This window comes from Mustela lutreola, chromosome 9, assembly GCF_030435805.1.
Source record: "Mustela lutreola isolate mMusLut2 chromosome 9, mMusLut2.pri, whole genome shotgun sequence".
Lineage (NCBI taxonomy): Eukaryota > Metazoa > Chordata > Mammalia > Carnivora > Mustelidae > Mustela > Mustela lutreola.
This window is the reverse complement of record NC_081298.1, coordinates 52,375,689-52,398,982: the sequence shown is the minus strand read 5'-3', so window position 1 is coordinate 52,398,982 and position 23,294 is coordinate 52,375,689. Positions and strand designations below refer to the sequence as shown.

The following is a 23,294-nucleotide window of genomic DNA, read 5'->3' as shown; positions in this document are numbered from 1 at the left end:
TATATACTATTCATTGCCTGGCTTTTCTTTTCTCAGCATCATTACTTTGAGAATCGCCAATTGTAAATAGTTCATTTTGATGTTGAATAGTAATCTCTTTAATGAATAGATCATAATTTGTCTTTGCTCTATGGATGACATTGATGAACATTTCCAATGTTTTCAATTCTTAAAAATAAAGCTGCTATGAAATTCATATACAAGTCCTTGTATGAACATAGGGTTTGTTTCTCTTGGTTAAATGCCTAGAAGTAAAATGGCTATTTGTGTAACTGCAACATATTTTGCATTTAAAAAAATTTTCAAACTATTTTCCAAAGTGGTTGTATCATGATATATGCCAACAACAATTTAGATTTTTTGTTGCTTCTCAATCTACCTCAGACCACGGACAATTAGCCTTTATAATTTTAGCCATTATAATAGATATGTAAGCATGTCTCATTATGATTTTAATTTGTATTTCTTTAATGTCTAAATGTTGAGAAATTTGTCATGTGCTTATAAGCCATCCTTATCCTTTTGGTGACATGTCTCTTCCATTATTTCCTTCACATGTAAAATTGGATACTCTGTTTGGTTATTAGTAAAGTTTTTTATTTTTATTCATTTTTTAATAATCAGAGTAGATGTCCATTATCAGATATATAATTTACAAATCCCTTCTCCATATTTACGGTTTCTCAATGGAGCTTTGATAGCTGTGTCTTTCAAGAAATATGCTACTTCTTTCCTGGTACACGGAGGTATGACTAGAACATTATCAATGTTGACCTTTGCAAAGAAAATCATGGCTTAAGATATAGGTAGTCTGCATTTGTTGGGAGTGTTCACCATCCTGGCCTCTAACTCATCTCTCACTGCCCACACATTCAGATATAGGGGAATATTGATTGACAAAATATTAATTGCCAAATAATACTAGTTGGAGAATAAGAAATGCAGGCACATGATTATATAATATTACTTAAATAAAATATGTTTTTATAAGTGCTATTGGAAATAAATTCCTCAATACTTTAATCACACAGAATGATGGAATCCTAGATTTTTTTCCTTGTATTTACTAAGAAAATGATCATGCCTCAAGTATATTAAAATGGAATAGGGAAAATTAAAAATTGTTTTAAGTTGATTTCCACGTGCTGTGCATATGTGAGAGAGAAAGTGAGAGAGAAAGAGAGAAAAAGAGAAAGGGAAAGACAGAGAGGTGGCTGCAGTGAATTGATGAGTTGCAGGATAGATTTTAAAGTTTTGTCTTTTGCTTTCTACATTTCCTTTTCCTTAGGTTCAAGAGAACAATCAGTAATATCTCAGATGCCTGCTGGTAACATCAGCAGAAAGAGTTAGAGGTTCCCAGAAAATTAAAGATGAGATATAGTTTTCCTGACATAAGAAAAGTCATTTTTTGTCCCCTGCTATTTTGTCCTTACCTGTACTTGCCCAAGCACACTTCTTCCAAAACTCCCTGGGAGGTTCTTACAAAGAAATGCAAAAACCTCACTAGTTAAGAATTTTGAGGGAAAAAGGCAATGGGAAAACTAACAGTCACTACCAGACCAGGAAATAGCCTAAGCTATTGAGACAATAAATCAGTGGTAAAACTCCTAGTGCTATTTCAAAAGTAATCAAGGCCTTGCATTCCTTGTCCCAGAAAATGAGCCCAAGACCCCATCTAGTTTATATCTGCTCTTGAAGCCTGCAGAGTCCCTTTCCCTTGTCCAACAGTTATCTATGCTTTATTCTAACGTTGAAGTTTCTGCCCTCGGTGGAATACAAGCTTCATTCAGGTGAACATGCTATACATATTTCACAAATACATATGTGGATGTGCATGCATCCACGGAATAATAAAACTCTCCCTTCTGAGTATTCATCTTAAATACTAAATAATAATCTCTCTCCTGTTCAAACAGTCAAGGCTTTGGAACTTATTTCCTGTGATATCCTTGTATGTTGTAAACAAAGATTCCTTTGTTTGACAACTCCACCTGTTTCTGTGATTCACCAAAGACTGACCTCAGTTAGTTCTGTTACTGTAATGGCTTTCACTACTCTGATTCTACCTCTGCAAGTCTCCAAATTTAACTATTTTTTTCTCCCAATTCCGCATGTTCTTGGCTTTAAACTGCAACTCTGAAGAGATGCTTTGCTTGTTTTAAAAAAAAAATCAAGAGAAGGGAGTAGTAGTCAACATTGTTACTTTGAACTTCCTGCCCTAAGGGGCTCTCCTGTTGTTTCTCTTTGACTTCCTGGACTGAAACGACAGAAATTTGGCAATACATCACTCCCCAATCCAGATTACTGACAGAACAGTTTAGACTCTTAGAAAAATATTAGTTTAAAAGATCACATAATTAAATACTTAAGCATGTAGTGTAATATAGTGGTTTACAAGAAATATATTTTGGTCATCTGAATATTTGGATTTCAACCATGGCTACTGACTCTCAGCTCCTAAAACTCTTGGAATTTCCTGTGATAAGGGTGAGAGAGGTGTGTTTTGTTATGTTCATGAAGTGACCTTCAGACCTCACTCAAGGCAAGGGCTGTTTGCCTGAAGGACCAACCACTTGGTGAAAGCCTTCATAACTTTTTGCCCAACATGCCTCCCCTTCCTCCCAATTCAGGATTATCTGGGGAGGGAAGAGGAGCTGGAGATTAGATCAGCAAATGACAATGATTTAGTCAGTCATGACTATGTCATGAAGCCTCCACAGAAAACCTGAAAGGACTGGGTTCAGAAAGCTTTTAGTTTGTTAAATGTATGAAAAGGCAGGAAGAGTGGCAGTCTTACAGAAGGTAATAGAAGCTCTGTGCCCATTCTCCATACCTTGCCCTGTGCACTTCTTTATCTATCTATTGATTTAAATCTTCTATTATATCTTTTAATAAGCTGGCAAACATAAAGTAAGTATTTTTCTGAGCTTTGTGAGTCCCTGTAGCAAATTAAAAGAATGTAAGAAGTAGGTCACTGGGACGTCCAACCTGTAGTTGCTCAGTCACAAGCACAGGTAATAACCTGGGGCCTACAGTGAGACTGGCATCTGAGATGGGGTTGGAGATAGTCTTGGAGGACTGATCCCTTAACTGATGAAATCTTACGCTATGTTCAGGTAGATAGTGTCAGAATTTAGTTGAATTCTTGGAGATCCTGCTGTTGTCTGAAAATTATTTGGCATTGTTGGTATGATGTCCTAAAACCCAAAAAGATATAGCTACCTCAAAATAAGAATAAGGTTGACACCTTATATATAATAAGTGAGTATATCAGGGATTTAAAATATACCCAATAAATAGTGTAAGGAAATAAGGAAAGATTTTGAAATAAAAACAAGACTAAGAACCTAGTGGTACTAATAGATTAAATATATGTAATCTAGTTGAATTAAGAATACAATGGATAGAATACGTAATGGATTCAATAGAGATAAGAAGTCACTTAAGGATATAGTCATCTGGATACCAGCAAAGCATTAAAATTATCAATATAAAAGAGGTGTAAGATGTAGGTGATGTGTGTGGAACAAAAGCTAGAGAAAAAATTAGATTTCCTTACTACTCATAGCCTGTTGACAAGTCCTTGAAGTTCCTCTTGGGACTCAGCTGCTTCCATGTGGACACATCCACTCAGGGCAAAAAGCATTCTAAGTCCACCCCCCCCCCCAGGATACTGAAAATCTACTTTCACATGTAAAAATTACTTTGGAAACCTCTTTATCTCTACTCCCCACCCCTGCCCTCAAGATATACATTGGCAATCATCTCCCAAGCATATACCCACTGATACACATCAGAAGAGTCTCTTCCCTGAGTTTTTACTAAATAGTAATAAATGACCTTTCCCTAAAAATAGCTAGCCCCCTCAAGGTCCTGGAAACCATGATTATAAAATACCTTGGAGGCTTGTGCTATCCCTAACCTCCTCCCAAATTGAAAGTATATAATCAGCCACTCTTCATGACCCTCTCTCTCTACTCCAAATAAATAAATAAATAAATATTTTTTAAATAAAATAAAATAAATGACTTTTTTTAAATGAAAGAAAGAAAAGGAAAGAAATATTTGAATATTAATGTACATCTATTTCTCAAGCATAAAATAGTCAAGACACTGGATTAAAACTTACATACAAGAAAAGAAAAGAAAATATTCATAACTATAGTTGACTCTATGAATCCCAAACTAGGGCATACATACCAAAGGAAAAAAAAATCATAAGTGTTAGAGAGAAAAAAAATAATTCATTAATAAAGAAACAAGAATCAGACTGACAGAAATTTTTTAAATAACATCAGATATAAAAAAGAATGAAGTAATAGCGTTATTATCTTGAAAAAAATAATCACAAATGTAAACATTTAGATCCTTATAAAATGTCATTGGAATAGGAAGGCATAATAAAAAAAAATATTTTCACTAATACAGACTACAGATAATTTGCATTAATTTTTGTAGGCAGCACTTAAATACTAATATTATTTTAACAGTTAAAATGTACTCTATGACCTATGGGGTTGGGGAAAAGAGGATGACTAAGCCATCTTGAAATAATTCAGTTTTATGAAAAAAGTAAAAAGATCAAAAAAAAGACTTGAAGAAAAGAGAGATAAAACATATGCATAATAAAAATAAATAAATAAATAAACAACTGGAGTGCCTAAGTGACTTTTTCGATTCAAGTTTCTGCCTTCAGCTAAGGTGATGATCCCAGGGTCCTGGTAATGAGCCCTGCATCAGGCTCCCTCTTCAGTGGAGAGTCTGCTTCTTCCTCCCATTGAGAAAAAAAAATTGACTTATTTATTTGAGAGAGATAATCTTTAAATTTTACTTATTTATTTGAGAGAGAGTGAGAAAAGAAAAACATGCACACAGCAGGGGGAATAACAGAGGGAGAGGGAGAAGCACCCCACTGAGCAGGGATCCCCCTGTGGGTCTCTATCCCAGGACCCGGGTATTATGACCTGAACTATAGGTAGACACTTAACTGACTGAGCCACTCAGGTACGCCAATGAATACAATCTTTAAAAATAACAATAATAATAATAGTAATAATGAATAATATTTTAGGTAGTATGATTTTTTTTAATGTAAGACTTGGTGTAAAAACAGGATGACATACTTGTCTAATTATAGCAAAAGACTTTGATAAGTTTAGATGCAGTAGTACATAAAAAATTTAACTTCTTTCATTAACTGATAATTTAATTAGATTAAATTAAGAGACATTAAAATTTAGAGAATCTAATAGTCCTGATCTATTAATAAATGTAGCCATCCTGACCCCAAAACAATAGTCTTCAGTAAGTATATAAGCATAAGTTGAACATTTACACAAACAGGCCATTATTTAGGCCAGAAGTATATGCCAATAAATTCCTAGAGTTAAATATCAGGCTATAGTTTCCAAGAATAAGGCAATAAATTAGAAAACAATGACCAAAATATTAAATTCATATAATTGGAAGTTAACTTCATACCTAAAAAGAAATAATACAGCTAATTCAGAAATTTTTAGAATTACAGTACTTGGTAATATCAACTCTCAAAATGAGTAACGGACAGGTGGGGCTAGGGAGGAAGAGATCCATAGGGAACTTTGTGAACAGGCTCTCAGAAATCCCCAAAATGTGGTGTGGGAAAACCAGAGTAAAGAGATAAATTGGACCACCCTACCCCAGGGAAGAGCACCCTGATCAGGCATGTGGGATGGAGGACCACCCTGCCCTAGGTGTATGGGGTGGGTCATGTGGGGTGGGTGTCTCCATGATAAACACCTGTAACCAAAAAAGAATAATCAAACCCTAAAAAGGAGGTAAGCCATTGCAGCAGTTATTGATAGAGATGTTAAAAGGATTAAAGTTGCCTGGTTACTTTTTTATAAAAAATAAACCCTGAAGGCACTCATTGTTAACTGTGTGGGGACCCCTCTTAGTTGTGAGAGCTTTTTCTATATATTCACTTGATAAACTTCTGTCACTTACTCACTCTCCATTGCCCACGAGATTCCTTCTTTGACTCCAAGAGACAAGAACCTAGCTCTCTCACATCATTCCCTGGAGTTAAGTATCAGGCTATATTTTCCAATAATAAGGCAATAAAACTAGAATAGAATGACCAAAATATTAAGTCCATGTAACTGGAAGTTAACTTTATACCTAAAAAGAAATAATACAGCTAATTCAGAAATATTTAGAATTACTCTACTATGGTAATATCATTTGTGAAAATAAGTGACAATAATTAAAGGTATGAAGGAAATCTAAAGATTTAATTGTATTAATTCAAAGAAAAACAAAACAATACAACAAAAACACCAAAGCATAAAACAACAAAACAAAACAAAAAGAATATAAAGACAAAACTTAAGAACGACAGCAGTAATAACAAAATATTATAGAAACAAACAAATTTTTGGAATAGATTAATAAGAAAGATTTGACCAATGAGTACTGGTCAAGAATAATCAGAGATGATGAAGATAAAATAAAATGCTAAATGAAATGTATAAAAACTAAATTATAGACCTAAGAGACTGATTAAAAGTGCTTCCAGAAAAAGAGTCTAATTTGAAGACAATAAAATTAATAGCACCATAGAGAAAACTGTATTTGTGACATAGGGGATCAATTAGAGATGATAAAGTATTTCCTTAAATATCAAAGATAACAACTAGACTCAGTGGCTCAGTCAGCTAAGCCTCTGCCTTCACCTCAGATCATGATCCCAAGGCCCTGAGACTGATCTTGACTCCCTGCTTGGTGGGGAACCTGCTTCTTGTTTTCCCTCTCCCTCTGCAGCTTCCCCTGCTTGCGCTTGTTCTCTCTCTCTCTCTCACTCTTTCTCTCAATAAATAAAATTTTAAAAGTTAAAAAAAATTAAGAAATAAGCATCAAAGATTAATCCATAAGGTAAAAATATTTATTAATGTGATTAATTAATTTATATTAAAATTAAATATTTCCTTGCAATTAAGTGGAGTGTGGAGAAAAAGTTAATAGCCAACTGACATAGGAATGAACCATACTTAAAATATTTAAAACTGACAAGGAATTATTGGATTTAGACTCCATGATGATCTCTATGTATGTGCATATAAAACACCTTAAAATACTTTGTAGGAATGTGCTACAGGAAATTAAAGAGACAGGGAGATAAAGGGGGAAAAAAATAGCTCAATTTGAAATGAGTCGTTGGTTGCCACTGTGTTTTATTTACATTTTCCACCACTTTTTTGGTCAATGAAATTATTTTACATGTATCTATTATTATCTTGTAAGACATGTTACACTAATATCATTATTAATGAAGTTGAGAATAAGAATATGATGCCTCATTTCATCATAATTGTTAAAAATGATCCCTAAGCTGGTAAATGCAGGAAGCCAGAAACAGAAATAATACTTAGTGCCAGTTCAAAAGCTTGTCCACCTGGAACCTGTAAGAAAATCCACCTAGATCCTGAAAATAATGAGTGATTTGAGGAAACTGGACAGGAATATAGATTTCCAGATGCTTTTTACTTATAATGGCAATAGCAACTTAGACAATGTAATCGAAAAAAATTTATTAATTGGCAGTATGAAAATTATTAAAAAAATATAAACCATAAGCCAAAAACTTGGGATAATTATGAAGAATCTACATAAACTTAAAAAGAAACAATATATATTTGCCAAGGCACATTCACATTTTAAAAAATAAGTTGAAAGGGGAACAATATGCCATAATACATATATCAATGTTTTTCATAGAAGTTTAGTATGAAAAATAAACATTTTAAATAATTTATTTGGAAATTGATATCACATATCTAAAAAACTTGAAAGAAGAAATGGATAACCATGACTAAACAAATGTAGCAGAAAAATGATTTACACTAATAGATAAAAGCTATTCAAAAATGCAGTGAATATTGGCCAAAGCTTAGAAAAATCGATAAAATATAAAATGTAAAATGAATTCATGAATAAAAAATAGAATCCCATTAAATCTAATTTGGAAAGAACTAATAATTTTTTTTTTGCCTGAATCTGCTCTGCCTTTCATTAGGTGGGACACTGACCAAGCCCACTCAGCTCCTCTCTCATGCCCAGTAATAGAAAAGTCAGGGACATTAATGACTTCTGGGATGAATTTTAACCACTGTGGATAGGATGCAGAAGCCAGTGGGTTAAACAGATTCTTTCTTGTTTCAGGAAAATAATTCTGAGATGTATTCTGTGCATTAGGATTGATGCTCAGTTGTCCACAATCATAATCCACTCAGTCTGAACTCATATATGTTTCTCCTGGACCACTTAGCTCTTCTCATTCTCTCCTCTTCCACGTGATCAAATCCCAAAATAATTATTTAGGTTGTGTATGCAAGTCCTGATTTTGAAGGGAAACTCAGTTACAGAAAGAGATGAAAATAAAGATACAGGGGAAAAAATGGTGCACTTGGGTGACTCAATTAGATAAGCAACTGACTCTTGATTTCAGCTCAGGTTGTTATCTCAGGGCGATGAGATGAAGCCCCTATAGGCTCTGTGCTGGGCAAGGAGGTTGCTTAAGATTATCTCTTCTTATCCCTTTCCTTCCACCCCTCACCTGCCATGCTGTCTTTCTCTTAAATAATAAGCACTGTTGAACTATCTTAGATTCTGTACTTTCTCTCCAGCCATGAACCTATCACTGTCTTTAACTCTTGAAAACTTCATTAGACAAATTAATGTGGTGAAGGAAGAAATATGAGAAAGCCTATTAATCTGATGAACATGGAACTGAACAAACCCTATAGATACTTTCCCTTTGATTTCTAGCCTATCAATACCTACAGTGAGTCACATACACTCAAGATTATTGTTTTTATTGTATACTTCATATATTCATTAATTTTTGATTCGTTATCATTTTGTTGAAGTGTTAAACTATGGTAATAAACAAACTTTTAATTAACTTTTCCTCCTATGATACAAATATAACTTGCACTTGAGCCTTAGCTAATTTTATGTTCTAAAATTGCCAAAACAAAACGATCAAGGTTTCTAGATTATTTACTGTATTTCCTACTATATAATATTGTTCTAACTCTTCTGTATAAAGAAAATGAATGCTTGGGGCTCTTGGGTGCCTCAGTGCGTTAAAGCCTCTGCCTTCTGCTCAGGTCATGATCCCAGAGTCCTGGGATAGAGCCCCACATCAGGCTCTCTGCTCAGCAGGGACCCTGCTTCCCTTCCTTTCTCTCTGCCTGCCTCTCTGTCTACTTGTGATCTCTGTCTGTCAAATAAATAAATAAAATCTTAAAAAAAGCAAATGAATGCTTGATAAGTAAATGAATGCTTTACTGAACAAATTAAATATGGCAATAGCATTTTATTTTATCATGCTTTACATATTAAACTATAATATTATATCACTAGTCTACAAATAATCTACTCACATAGTGATTTGGAAGCTTTTAGCAAAAGAATTCTTCCTCCTGATTGTAGTATAAAAGCCACAGAAATATACAGAAGACTCCTAGGATAGAAAGTTAAATCCAGTTATCCGTGATGCCTTGATTAGGACCTGACCTATGTATGTCCTGGCATGCACTAGTAACTGTTACATGTGATAGGATTATATTTAATATATACAGTTTCATTTACTTCACAAAGGAGATATAAATTTGAGAATAAAATATTTGATGAATCTATAAAGTCTATTTGTAACCAATGTGGTAGAATTAAGATGTTAATTTGAAAAAAAAATTTCATTGAACACATACACATATTCAATTGTTTTTATATATATAAACAGCATTATTTATTTATGTAAATAAATGCATTGTCAGTAAAATCCATTTACTGATCAATCATAAGGGTAATTTTAAGTACTAAGAATAAGTAATATGTGAAAAGATAAGTGTTCAAGAGTGCAGTTTGTGGTAATTAATACAATATGATAGGCTCATAAAAAAGATATATTACTTGAACTTAAAAGCTTCTATAATTAAGCGATGACCACTTGAAATTTGTAATTAATCTTGCTGCAGTTTTTCCTTGCACTTATTGCCCTTCCCCAGAAGTTCAGTAAGAATTTCTGTGAATGTCCTTATGTTTAATCTCATTCATAGATTCCACTGCTGCTCACAAAACAAAGCCAAAAAGAGAGGTAACTCTATGTGGCACTCCATCCACAAGCAATACATTCATAAATAATTAAAAAGCTCTCTACTTCATTTGTTACCCATTCAGCTGATAATTTAAATGAGTAACTGAGGCCATTTTATCAGCACTTTTAATAGAATGCGACTCAGAAACATCACAGTGTTATTTCAGAAGAAATGCTCATGTGTTAAGGTTTTTATTTTTTTTATATCAACAAAATAATTTTCAAATATTAAAAGCAAATGTCTCCTTTTCCTCCAACTTTCCTTCCTATGTCAAAGTTATAAATAAATACATTACAATCGTATTTTGAGTAGTAGATAAAAACAAATGTTTTGACTGTTTGTGGGTTGAGTGTCTGGGTTAACTTGTATAAATATCTGAACTCAATGTATTTAGACTGTATTAGATGGTTTTTTTAGACTATTTAAAAATACAGAAGTTTCCGGTGGCCGGCTTGCGCTGGAACTATGGCTAAACATCATCCGGATTTGATTTTCTGCCGCAAGCAGGCTGGTGTTGCCATCGGAAGACTGTGTGAAAAATGTGATGGCAAGTGTGTGATCTGTGACTCCTACGTGCGTCCCTGAACTCTGGGCGCTGTGTGATCTGTGGAGGCCCTGGAGTCTCGGATGCCTATTATTGTAAGGAGTGCACCATCCAGGAGAAGGATAGAGATGGTTGCCCAAAGATTGTCAACTTGGGGAGCTCTAAGACCGATCTCTTCTATGAACGCAAAAAGTATGGCTTCAAGAAGAGGTGACTGCTGGGTGGCCTCCCCACCACCCCCCTGCTACTGCAGCTGCCACAAAAGATAGCGACCACCACCAGCGCAGAGGGAGGAGAGCCCTCGTCCACGGCCCCCCCTCCACCTTTCCTCCTCTTACCCAGACATGTGATAGCGACAGAAAAGGAATCTTCAGACCCCACTCTGGCAGACCAGAGCGGAGAAGAATTGATAGATTGGCTCATGGTTTTTCTTGAATTCAAGAAACAAGCATGTTTTCCAAATGGCTATGTTCTCTACACTAAGAGCTGCTGCTGCCGCCGCTTCTTTAACACCAAGATCTTCTGAAACAGGAATGATACCCTCTCAGTCTCCTGTTTGAGGAATTAACTGTGACGCTACCGCAGTGAGAAGCCTGTTCTTGGCAGCAGCCCTGAGGGAGGAGACATCTGCGGGGTGGGGGGAGCTCTCGAACAATCAGCATGGGCACTGAGTCTTGTAACACTTAGCAGGTGCTGCCTGTTCATGTTATTTTCCTTCGAAGAACTTGGAAACCCTTTCTGTTGCTGTTGTGTTAATAAAGCAGGTGTTTCTTTTCTGGTAAAAAAAATAAAAAAATAAAAAAATAAAAATACATGCTCAGATAATGATAACATTATTTTATTCATTTTAATGAATAAATTATTTTATTTAATTATGTTTAGATATTTATTTATTAAATTAATGATTTAATATTTAACAATCTAAATTTGAAATATTTTAAATTCTAAAAAATATTTATTTAATTAAATCGATATATTTAATATAAATATTTAATAAATTATTTAATCATTATTATAATTATGCAATACATTATGTATTGTGTAATAAATGCATTTTAATAAATAAATAAATGTATTATTTACATTATTTTATTTTACTTTATTTTATTTAGTTGACAAAGAGAAGGAGAACGCAAGCAAAGGGAGCTGCAGGCAGAGGGAGAGGGAGAAGTAGGCTCCCAGCTGAGCAGAAAGTTCAACCTGGGGTTCCATCCCACGACACTGGGATCACCACCTGAGTCGAAGGCAGATGCCTAACTGACTGAGCCATCCAGATGCCCAAGGCTTTGTATTCTTCGCTTCTAAATATTGATGCTGCTTCATCTCTGGAGTTCGTAAATTGATGCTGAGAATTCATATCAAAGAATTGATAGTAGCTGTTAACAGAAACATGTAATTTAGGGGAAAAAAAAGAACAGAAGGAAGAGAAAGGCCAAAAGTCAAAAGCACATTAATATAAAATTTAATTAGATAAATAAAGCTGATATTCCTGAAGGGGGCTAATAAAAGAGCTGCAAAGGGCTGATAGGATTAGGAAAATTGTCCACTCCTGGTCATTTCATAATTTTAAACTATTCCTTATTAATAAATATACTTATTTCCAGAAACACAACCACATAAGGACATTTCCACCAAGTTTCCTCTAATAGCATTTACAAATTAGACGTTCAAACAATGTAGTTTGTTACATGTTGCATCTGTATCTTAAAGTTTAAACACTTTCTGTGACACATTTTCTAACAATGAAAATTAATATATATATATATATATATATATATATATATATATATACCTTATCCCTAAATGGAAAAAAATATATATATATAGAAAACTTATCCCTAAATGAAACCTTTCTTTGTTTATTAGCTTAAATAGGTAAATTAGCAACAACAACAACAACAACAAACAGCTAATATTATAGAGGTAGGAACAATGTACCTTTTCATTCATTGCTATTTTCTAAAAATCCCTATTTTATTTTTTTCTCAAGTCTTTCATAATAATTTTCTAAATCTCTTGCCTTATTCAATTTTTTTCTTTTAGTGGAAATCTCTATTTCATATTTATTTTCTCTTCCTCCACTCTTTGCTCTAATAATTCAATGTATTATTAGATTTTCTGTTTTTCTCTTTATCCAGATATATCTTTTCTTTCTTTCTTTCTTTTTTAAATAATTTGATTTGCTGGCATTTTACATCAGTGCATGCTTTCTTATGGATGTTAGAAATGTCTGTGGAACTACTAGAAGAATAAACGTTTTTACCTTTAAGAAGTTTACAGTCTAGAGTGCCTGGGTGGCTCAGTTGGTTAAGTGTCTTCCTTCAGCTTAGGCCATGATGCCAGGGTACTAGGATCCAGTCCTGCATCAACTGCCTGCTCAGCAAGGAGTCTGGTTTTTCCTCTCCCTCTGCCCCTCCCTCTCTCTCTCTAATAAATAAATAAAATCATTAAAAAAAAGACTTACTGAAATCTGAGACTGAATTACTAAATTCAGTCTTAATATAAGACAGCTAAACAAAGCAATGATCACAACTGGAAAGTTTAGTCAGATCATGGTTTAACATTTTTGGTTGACACAGGACCTCTTTCAGTATCAACTTTCCCTAAATATCAATTTCTTTTTAAGGCAAAAAATTTTGACAAGAAATCCAGATCCTTCTCATCATTTTCATATCAATTTAATGTGACATCCTCGGAGTATATAATCAAATATGTAATTATTCTATCTGTTGCCTTGTATATTGCCTGTATCTTTTTCAGACTCAAAGTTCCATTGAGGTAGAGTTTTTTGTTTTGTTTTTAAAGCAGAGATTTTTAAAGTGTTTGATATATACAAGATGCTTAATAAGTGTTTACAAAACTTATGTATTTCAGAAGCCTTAAACAGGCTTTCAAATAATGTAGGTGATATTAGTAGTCATATCAAACAATTTGTAGGTTTCAGTCATGTAAATAGCTACATTTCTCAGAGACAGAGAAACATACAAATGATCTGGGTCCAGTAGGAAAATGCTAGCATGTGTTGTAAATTCTCTTATATGACCTTATTCTTGCAAGAATTGGTTATGTGGCAGAAAAAAGGTATCACTATCTTATACTTTATTATTTAAAGAGATTTCTGGAAGTTGTTAATTTCTTAAACTACCTCTTTGTTTCAGTGGACCCAATTTCCGTGGTAATGGTGAGAGGAAAGTAGGCAATTTAGGCAGCAGCAAAAATCTCCTACAAGGCACTATAAAATAAGGCTTGTTCTAGATCATGGGTCTGTCCAAAGGGGAATGTGAAGGGGTAGAATGGATGATGGATGCATTGTGGACTTATAACTATAAGATTAATACTGTTATGCCCCAATAATGGGTCTATGATTAAAGGAGCAAGACTGATGTAAAGCGAAGGTCAAGCAAAGCTTTATTTCATGCCAAGCATCAAGAATCTAACCGAACGTTCGGGGCCACACCTCTTATGAGAGAAGGCAACCCTTCGCTGTTTCACAGTCTAGCTTTTAAGGGCAAAGGCCATGCAGTCAGGCCTGGCCACGCATAGGTGACCAATGAGATTTTAACACACACAGGAAACTCCACAGTGAGGCTAGTTGACCAAATGAGGTTCAATTTACCCTAGTATAGACATTTGACCCAGCCTATTACACCTTGATTAGGATTGGTGCCAAAACGGTTCCCAAAGGGTGGAGGAGTGGGGCATACTCCTTAGTATCTAGGGAGACAATATGCAAACACCGCCCCCCCTCCCGCTGATTGATGTCTTCACCTGGCCTGACCCACCCTTGTATATGGGCTTTGTTACCTGGAGCTGATTTCCAGGACTTGTTTTTAAGTGAATCCCCTGGGGGAAGGGGAGCAAGGACAGTTTAAGGATTAACCTCAATGAAAGCCTCTTGCTAAAATATAAAAATATAAAATAGGTCCTTACATTACAACAACTCAGTAGGGAAAGTCCCAGTGTGGTGATAAAAGAAGTGATGTAACTTGCATTGCGCATTTTATTTTTAAAACGTGTAAGTTGTATTTTTCCCTGCCATGACATCCTACTTTATCTCCATCTCTGTCTACTAGTTTAAAACTAGTTAAACAAACTCAACAATTTTTTTAAAAAATATTTTATTTATTTAAGAGCAAAGCCAGAGAGAGAGAGAGAGAGAGAGAGCATGAGCAATATGGGGCTCGATCCCAGGACTCTTGAGATCATGATCTGAGCCAAAGGCAGACACTTAACTGACTGAGCAAATGAGACTCCCACAAACTCAACAATTTTATAAAATTTTTATTTGTTGGGGTGCCTGGCTGGATCAGTCAGTAAAATATGTAACTCTTGATCTTGGGGTTGTACGTTTGAAATCTACCTTGGGTGTAGAGGTTTTTAAAAATAAAATCTTAAAAATTTTTTTTTCATTTTTTTATTTAAGCCATTGTATGGCAGTGTTGTTCACTATATTGTACACCTGAATCTAATATTCACCTTATTTTAACTAACTGGAATTTAAATAAAAACTTTAAAAATAAAATAAAAATAATAATCATAAAAATAAAAAAGAGGAAAAATTATTTGGCAGGTAATTTTCTTAATTGCATTATTATTTATTATTATCATAGTCTGTGTGTGTCGGTGGGAAGTGGCTGCTATTCCCGTGAGTTCCATATCTGTGTTACACTGAGGTCCATGTCTGTAGTCAGTCTTCTTTTTTCTTTTAATTTATTTTCAGTGATCCAAAATTCATTGTTTATGCACCACACCCAGTGCTTCATGTAATAAATTCCCTCCTTAATACCCACCACTGGGCTCACCCAACCACCTGCCACCCTCCTCTTCAAAACCCTCAGTTTGTTTCTCAGAGTCCACAGTCTCTCATGGTTTGTCTCTCCCTCCGATTTCCCCCAGCACACTTCTCTCCATCTCCCAGTGTCCTCCACATCATTCCTTATGTATTGAGTCTTATAAAATCTTTTATTTCTTTCCCTATTCTGCTTTGCATATGCTTACCTTAGATGTTAAAATGTTATAAACCTCTCCTGCCTGGTCCATTTTCTCTCTCTTCTCTCATGATTTCTCATGCTCTCCCTGCCAACCCCACATGCCTTACAATATCTGGATATGACTAATTTCTTCCTGAGCTACTTTATTCTACTCTGCCATATGGTTGCCCTTCCCTCTTCTGTACCATAACTTCTATCCCCTGCATTTGTGCTTTAACAATACCTAATTCTTTTCACTACATCTGTATCTTTGAGGTCAATACTCAGTAGTGCAATCGCTGGGTCATAGGCTAGCTCTATTTTACTGGAAAGAAGGGCCATATGCACCCCAGTGTTCATAGCAGCAATGTCCACAATAGCCATTCTGTTGAAAGAGCCAAGATCCCCTTCAACAGACAAACGGATAAAGAAGATGTGATCTATGGATACAATGGAATATCACTCAGCCATCAGAAAGGATGAATACCCAACTTTTGCATCAACATGGATGGGACTGGAGGAGATTATGTTAAGTGAAATAAGTCATGCAGAGAAAGTCAATCATCACTTATTCACTTATTCACTTATTTGTGGAACCTAAGGAATAGCATGGAACATTAGGAGAAGGAAAGGAAAAATGAAGTGGGTGGATTGGAGGGGGAAATGAAACATGAAAAACTATGGACTCCAAGAAACAAACTGAGGGTTTTAAAGTTGAGAAGGATGTGGGGATGGGTGAGCCTGGTGATGGGTATTAAGGAGGGCACATATTGCATGGGGCACTGGGTGTTTTACACAAACAATGAATCATGGAACACTACTTCAAAAACTAATGATGTATTGTATGGTAACTAGCAACATAATTTAAAAAAAAAGGAGGGGGACAATACCTAACACTCAATCTTTACTAGTTTCTTGTTTAACTCCTTTTAAGAGTAAGCTCATTAGTGGTTTTTTGTTTGTTTGTTTGTTTTTTCTGTCTCAACTAAAAGAATAAAAATAATACACATTATTTTGAAAACTTTTTGAACAGTGTACAAACGTTAGTCAAGTCCACAATGTATCATCTCTTCTTCCTCCTAACATGGCTAAGTTGAAAAACCCTTTATCTGGGAAAAGATCATTCTCCTGCCACCTTGTGTAAGATTTTGGCTTTAGCTTAGATTATCCTTTCTTTCCTTTTCTGAAAATAAGTTGAAAATATTAATAGCCTCAGATTCTTCTTCCAGAATATGACTGCTTCATTACCAAGTGCAAAAGCAACCCATTTTGACCATAGTAAACAGCTTGGACCTACTTTTTTTGGCTCACTGTTTTAGTGAGACAAGTGGAGTGAAGATGACACACCATTTCCAAATGTATTAATAATTGGTAAACCATACTTCTAACTTGAAGTTTTGTTGCCATTAAACTACGACCAGACTCGCTATAATTACAGAGGTAAATTCTTTATATTTACTATATTTGAAATTACCAAATAATACCAAAATAAAATTATGATTATGTGAGGAGTCTGTAATATTAAGAAGATGACTTTGAAATTATTGCTTATCTAAATGAAATTTCCCATTTTATAATCTTGTATAGGTTTCCATTGTCATTTTCTATTTAAAATCTATTAGAAGGCACTCTTATTGTCCCTTAAGTTGGAATTCAAATGTGGAAAAAATCATCCCAAAGGAACTGATTCTATATTCCACTGTGAACCAGGTGGCTTCCTTGTGGCATTTTGCCCCTTGCATATTGTTCATCTCCTACAACAAATGGGGGTATGCTCTTTAGTAAACTAATTCAACTCAATTAGAGACATTGTCTTCAAGGGATAACATCATAGAGACTAGAATCAGAATCATACTTTTGGGAAAAGTGGGCCCAGGTTTTTTGTTTTGTTTTGTTTTGTTTTGTTTTAAGATTTTATTTATTTATTTGACAGACAGCGTCCAGAAGTAGGCAGAGAGGCAGAGAGAGAGGGGGAAACAGGCTCCCTGCTGAACAGAGAGCCTGATGCAGAGCTCGATCCCAGGACCCTGAGATCATGGCCTGAGCCGAAGGCAGAGGCTTAACCCACTGAGTTACCCAGGCGCCCCTGGGCCCAGGTTTTGATGGCTTCTTTCCTCAATCTTATAAAACCTATTTGAACTCTACTGGATGCCAGAACTGCTTACAAATATTTGGTCCCTTGTAATTTTAACCTTCCAGTATTCAATGCACCTGATCCATGTAATATCCTATAGTATTTTTGTCAAATGAAGACTCTCAAAGTGTGTTTCTTGGGAGACACTTTTCAATTGGCTTCTTACATTTCTGCATTTATTATTTGTTATAGACCATCCTTTGAAGATGGTTGTATTGAATAGACTTGGAAGACAGAAATAGTATCTTTTTTTTTTAACTTAACCTGTTGTGTTTGCAAATATTATCTGCCTCTGTTTTGATTCTTCTTGTGGGAACTGAGGCTCAGAACTGAAATATAACTCCCACCCCTACACACACACACACACACACACACACACACACAAATACTGTTAATATTCTGGCTACCTCTATTGCTGTGAATAATAAACTATATTATTTCTGAACCATGAGTCTGCGTCTTCTATCAACACCCAAGAAACCACAGAAGACTCATACACCAGCTTTCAAATAAGGGAAAATAATCTCAGATGCTTTATATTTTTTGATAGTGTTACCTACTTCTGAACATATGACTGAACACATATAAAGCTGGAGCCATGACCATTTAGAGCTTCTTCTGTGGAAGAACTATGCATTCACTAGTAAACAAAAGTAGTTTCATCTTTTTTTTTTTTCCTCCTGGACACCATTTCCTCTCTCACACTGTTGCTCAAATTGGATGGAGTCTAAGGTCCTTTGAGGAAATTTTTGTTTAATGACTCAAAATAAAATAGGAAGAGTCTAAAGTGCTAAAAATAATTCTAGATAAAAGGTATAAGATCATGCCAGAAAGGATAGTAATTTTATCTAACAACTGCCTGTTCACCCCTTATTTGTTCATTAACTAATCTCCAAATTCCTGACTAAATCCCTTTTGTAAGCCAGAATGTAAGCTAAAAACTGGGATTTTAAAAAAGTTTTCATTTGAAATCCAGTTAGTTAACATATATGGTTGTATTAGTTTCATGTGTACAATATAACATATAGCACTCGGTGCTCATCATGACAAGTGCTCTAATTAACCCCCATCACTTATTTAATCCATCACTCCTTTCAGATCCCCTCAAGTAACCATCAGTTTGCTCTCCGTAATGAAATGTCTGTTTCTTGCTTTGTTTCTCTTTCTATGTCTTATTATTTTCCCCTGTGCTTGTTTGTTTTGTTTCTTTTGTTCCATATATGAGTAAAGGTATTTGTCTTTCTCTGACTGACTTATTTCACTTTTAGCATTATACTGTCTAGTTCCATCCATGTTATTGCAAATGGCAAGATTTCAGTCTTTTTTATGGCAGAATAATATTCCATTGTATATACATACCACTTATTCTTTATTTATTCATCAATTGATGGATACTTGGGCTCTTTCCATATCTTAGCTTTACAAATAATGCTGCTATAAACATAGGGTGCCAGGATCCCTTTGAACAAGTTTTCTTATATTCATTGGGTAAATACACACCAACAGGATTGTTGGATCACAAAGGACTTCTATTTTTAAATTTTATGGAAATTCCATACTGTTTTCAAATATGGCTGTATCAGTTTGCATCACCACCAACAGTTCACAATTGTTACTTTTTCTTTTTTTTTACGATTTTATTCATTTGACAGAGAGAGATCACAAGTAGAGAGAGAGAGGAGGGAGCAGGCTCCATGCCTGGCAGAGAGCCCAATATGGGATTTGATCCCAGGACCCTGAGATCATGACCTGAGCTGAAGGCAGAGGCTTAACCCACTGGGCCACCCAGGCAGCCCCCACAAGTGTTACTTTTTCACATCCTCTCCAACACCTTTTGTTTCTTGTAGTGTTGATTTTAGCCATTCTGACAGGTGTGAGGTGGTATGTCTTTCTAGTATTGCTTTTTAATTTCCTGATGATACATGATGATGGACATCTTTTCATGTATCTACTGAACGTTTGGATGTGTTCTTTGGGGAAACACTTGTTCATGTCTTCTATCCATGTTTTTATTGGATTATTTGTTTTTGGATGTTGACTAAAAACTGGATATTAAGTAACACACAAGACAGGTTTCCTTGAGCTTCAATTTTATTTGCATGAGTATCATTAACAGGAAAAAATATGCATATGTGTATGTACAAGTGTGTTTACATATACATCTATCTATCTATCCTCTATCCCCTGTCTTCTAATTGTGGTAAATCCTGTAAGGTGGGGAATGGGATAGTCTGAAGTAATGTGCTGCTGGATATGTTGGGTAAGCAAATTTAATTGCACTCAGATGCATTGGATATAAGTGAATCACTCAAATGAGTTATTTAATATAATATAGAAACAAATTAACATTTTATGTAGTTGAAAATAATAGGTAGTTAAAATAATTTTTGTTGTTTGTTGTTTTTGTGTCTTTTTTTGTTTATATATACTATGGTGTGAATGTTTATGTCTCCCAAAATCATATTATGAAATCTAACTCTGGAAGTGATAGTATTAAAACATGGGAGCCTTTGGGAGGTGACTAGGTCATAAGTGGGATTACAGTCCTTTTAAAGGAGACCCCAGAGAGTTCTCTTGATTCATTCATCATGTATGTTTACAGTGAGAAGATAGCCATCTATGAGGAAGTGGGCTCTCCCTGGATCTGCCCATTCCTTAATCTTGAACTTCTCAGTTCTAGAATTCTGAGAAATAAATTCCTGTTCCTTATAAGCTATTCAGTGTATATCATGTCCGTTATAGCAGCCTGCATGCAGAAGGACACTATGACCTAAAACGAGAGCAATAAATATAAAGTTTCAGTAAAGTCAGTTGGTACATTGTTTTTTTACTTAGAGAAGACATGCTGCTTCATGTTAAACCTTGATATTGTATATGTTTCTTGAAGGGCCACTTCTTACTCCTTTGTGTGTTTTCCACAAAGTCCAGGATGATGCCTTACATAAAGGTAATATTTTATAAATACTGTTGGAAATATATACTTCTCTAAAATCTTATTTTGCCTACAGATTACATGGATCCACTTTGCCTTGTGTAGAATATTTGAAATATATTAAGAACAGGATGTCTCTCTAAATAACATTTAGAATCATCATTAGTTTATGACTCCTGACTCATTTGTTTATGCAGTGATACTTACTGCAAGAACACTGAAGTTTGTAATATAATTTTTGAATTAATCACCAAGCTAGTTTATTATAACTTATGAGAAAATAATTTCTCATGTTGGTTTAATTCTGCTCTTTTGTTATGGTCATGACATTTTCATTAAAATAAAGTAGAAATTAGAAGTAAATAATAAATGAAAAATAAAAAATAATAAATAAAAAAATAAAAGTAAGACTCTTGTGAAATGTTAAACTTTTCTTACATATTTTGTTTTGCTTTTCCTCTACCATACTGGCAAAGCTGTATTTTGCAGATAGATACAATTTTCTATTTCCTAGGTTTGTTACTTTTGCTAAAATTTTCAAAATATAAGAAGTTGAATAGTCATGGATTGTTTATTAAACTCCTTATCTACACATGTAAAAATAAAACAGTGATGGTGACCTGGGTATTTCTAAAATTGTATTCTGTTTTTCCATATTATGTTTTACAATGTAATTAATGAAGATTCTGCATATATTAACACCCATCCCCTTCTATCTCATCTGTATGTCCATTACAGAGCATGTATGATTTCTATTCATTGCTATGTTGTGGTGAAGAGATTGCCTGAAGTAGTCCTATATTTATGCAGGTAGATCTTAAGCTACGGTGCTCTTGTTTATTTGCTTGTTGGTGATCAGTATGTCTGAAAGATGGTAACTATTGCATCAGGTATGACGATTAAAAAATATTATTGGTGCCTGATAAATTGTGATGAAATAGGTAAGTCGATTCATAATTTGTTAATTAAATTAGAAAAAAATTCCTTTGGATTTGTCCTTTATTAAGAGTTTTTTTTTTTAAACAAATTCCTTGGGATGTTTTTTGTGTAATATATATCACATGCCTCAACCTTTAAATTTGAATGTAGAAAAGAGTTATCAGAATGAGCCTAGAAAATATTGTTATGAAATATTTTTATTCTGTTATATTATGTTAACTTAGGAAATAATGGTAGTTATTTTTATTAGCATTTCCTACTTTCCACATGCCCTTCCAGATGAGATATCATGTTTTTCCTACTTTTTTTTTTATTGTGGTTGTTATATTCTTCATGATCAATAACAATCAATGAAAATTCATAACATTAATTTTCTTTGGGAAAGTGATATTTAGCAAGAATCCATGACCAAAAATTTTAGCTGTTGTTCTTCTAGGAGATGAGACTATCAATGTTCCCGAAATTTCAAGAAATAGAACTTATTAATTGTGTTGGTTGATGTTTATTGTCTCTGAACTTAGAGGTGCATAATTCACTTTAAAATTTATTTTGGGGGCGCCTGGGGGGCTCAGTGGGTGAAAGCTTCTGCCTTTGGCTCAGGTCATGATCCCAGGGTCCTGGGTAGTAGTTTCAGTGCCTACAGTATACTTTCAGGGAGAGAGTCATATAGGCTCTGAGTCACTTTCGGCCTAGAGATGACCTTATAGTGGTTCTGCCATTGTTTCTTTGTTTTTAAAATACATTCCTGGGCGTCATTCAGAAAATGCAGAGTTTGGCAATCTATATAAATTAAGAATGATTTTTTTGAATGTTTGTCTTTCACTACATCAAATTAACAGAATTAGACAGAAATTCCACTAAATTAAGCATTGTTAGGAAACGTGTAAATTGGAGCTGCTCAAATTAGTTGCTCTTTGAACTATGTGCTGTTGGTTCAGGATTAGATAAGGAGTTTGAAGGAAAACCTAAACCATTGCTTCATTTTTTGAGAGAGTCTTAGCATATTTTCTTAAAATTAGCTGAAATAAACAATGTGTTTAGTTGCAAAGTGATTTGCATTTTTGCACAAACTCCCTATCTCCTTGAGAATTATAAAAAATATTTCATGAAACATCATTGATCTTTACTTTGTGACACTGCTGTAAAGTACATTCAGAATTGCCAGTTAAAAGTGTTAGTGTTGAGATGAAATGTCATGCATTTTTTCTTCACTTCCATGCAAATGAACACAGTAATTTATTAAGAAACAATGAAGAAAAAAAAATTGACAATAAGTTCCAGATTTTAAAAATCACTTGCCATTCAATCCAAATTGTGAGTTTGATCAGTTACCGAACACTTTATAATGCACCCCCGGTAATTTTACAGAGATTATTTTTTTCTTAACAATTCTTGATTATTCTGTCTTGCAATGCAGAGAAAGCTAACTAATTTAAAATAAACTTCCGTTAATTTTGATTGTTGTAAACTTAAAATTGATTAATTTCCATATACAGAGTTGAAAACGTTCACAATTTACATTAAATATATATTCTGTGTATACCTTGGAAAAATTATACTGAAAATTGAAATTAAAATGATGTTGTATATAGCTGCAAGAAGCCGCCTGTCCCATTTCATCTTCCTATATACGTTG

General features: G+C 34.4%; 1 pseudogene; it reads left to right on the top strand.

The window, feature by feature from the left end:
- Window positions 1-10,578: 10,578 nt before the first annotated feature.
- Window positions 10,579-11,477, top strand: LOC131808270 (PHD finger-like domain-containing protein 5A; annotated as a pseudogene).
- The last annotated feature ends 11,817 nt before the right edge of the window (window positions 11,478-23,294 follow it).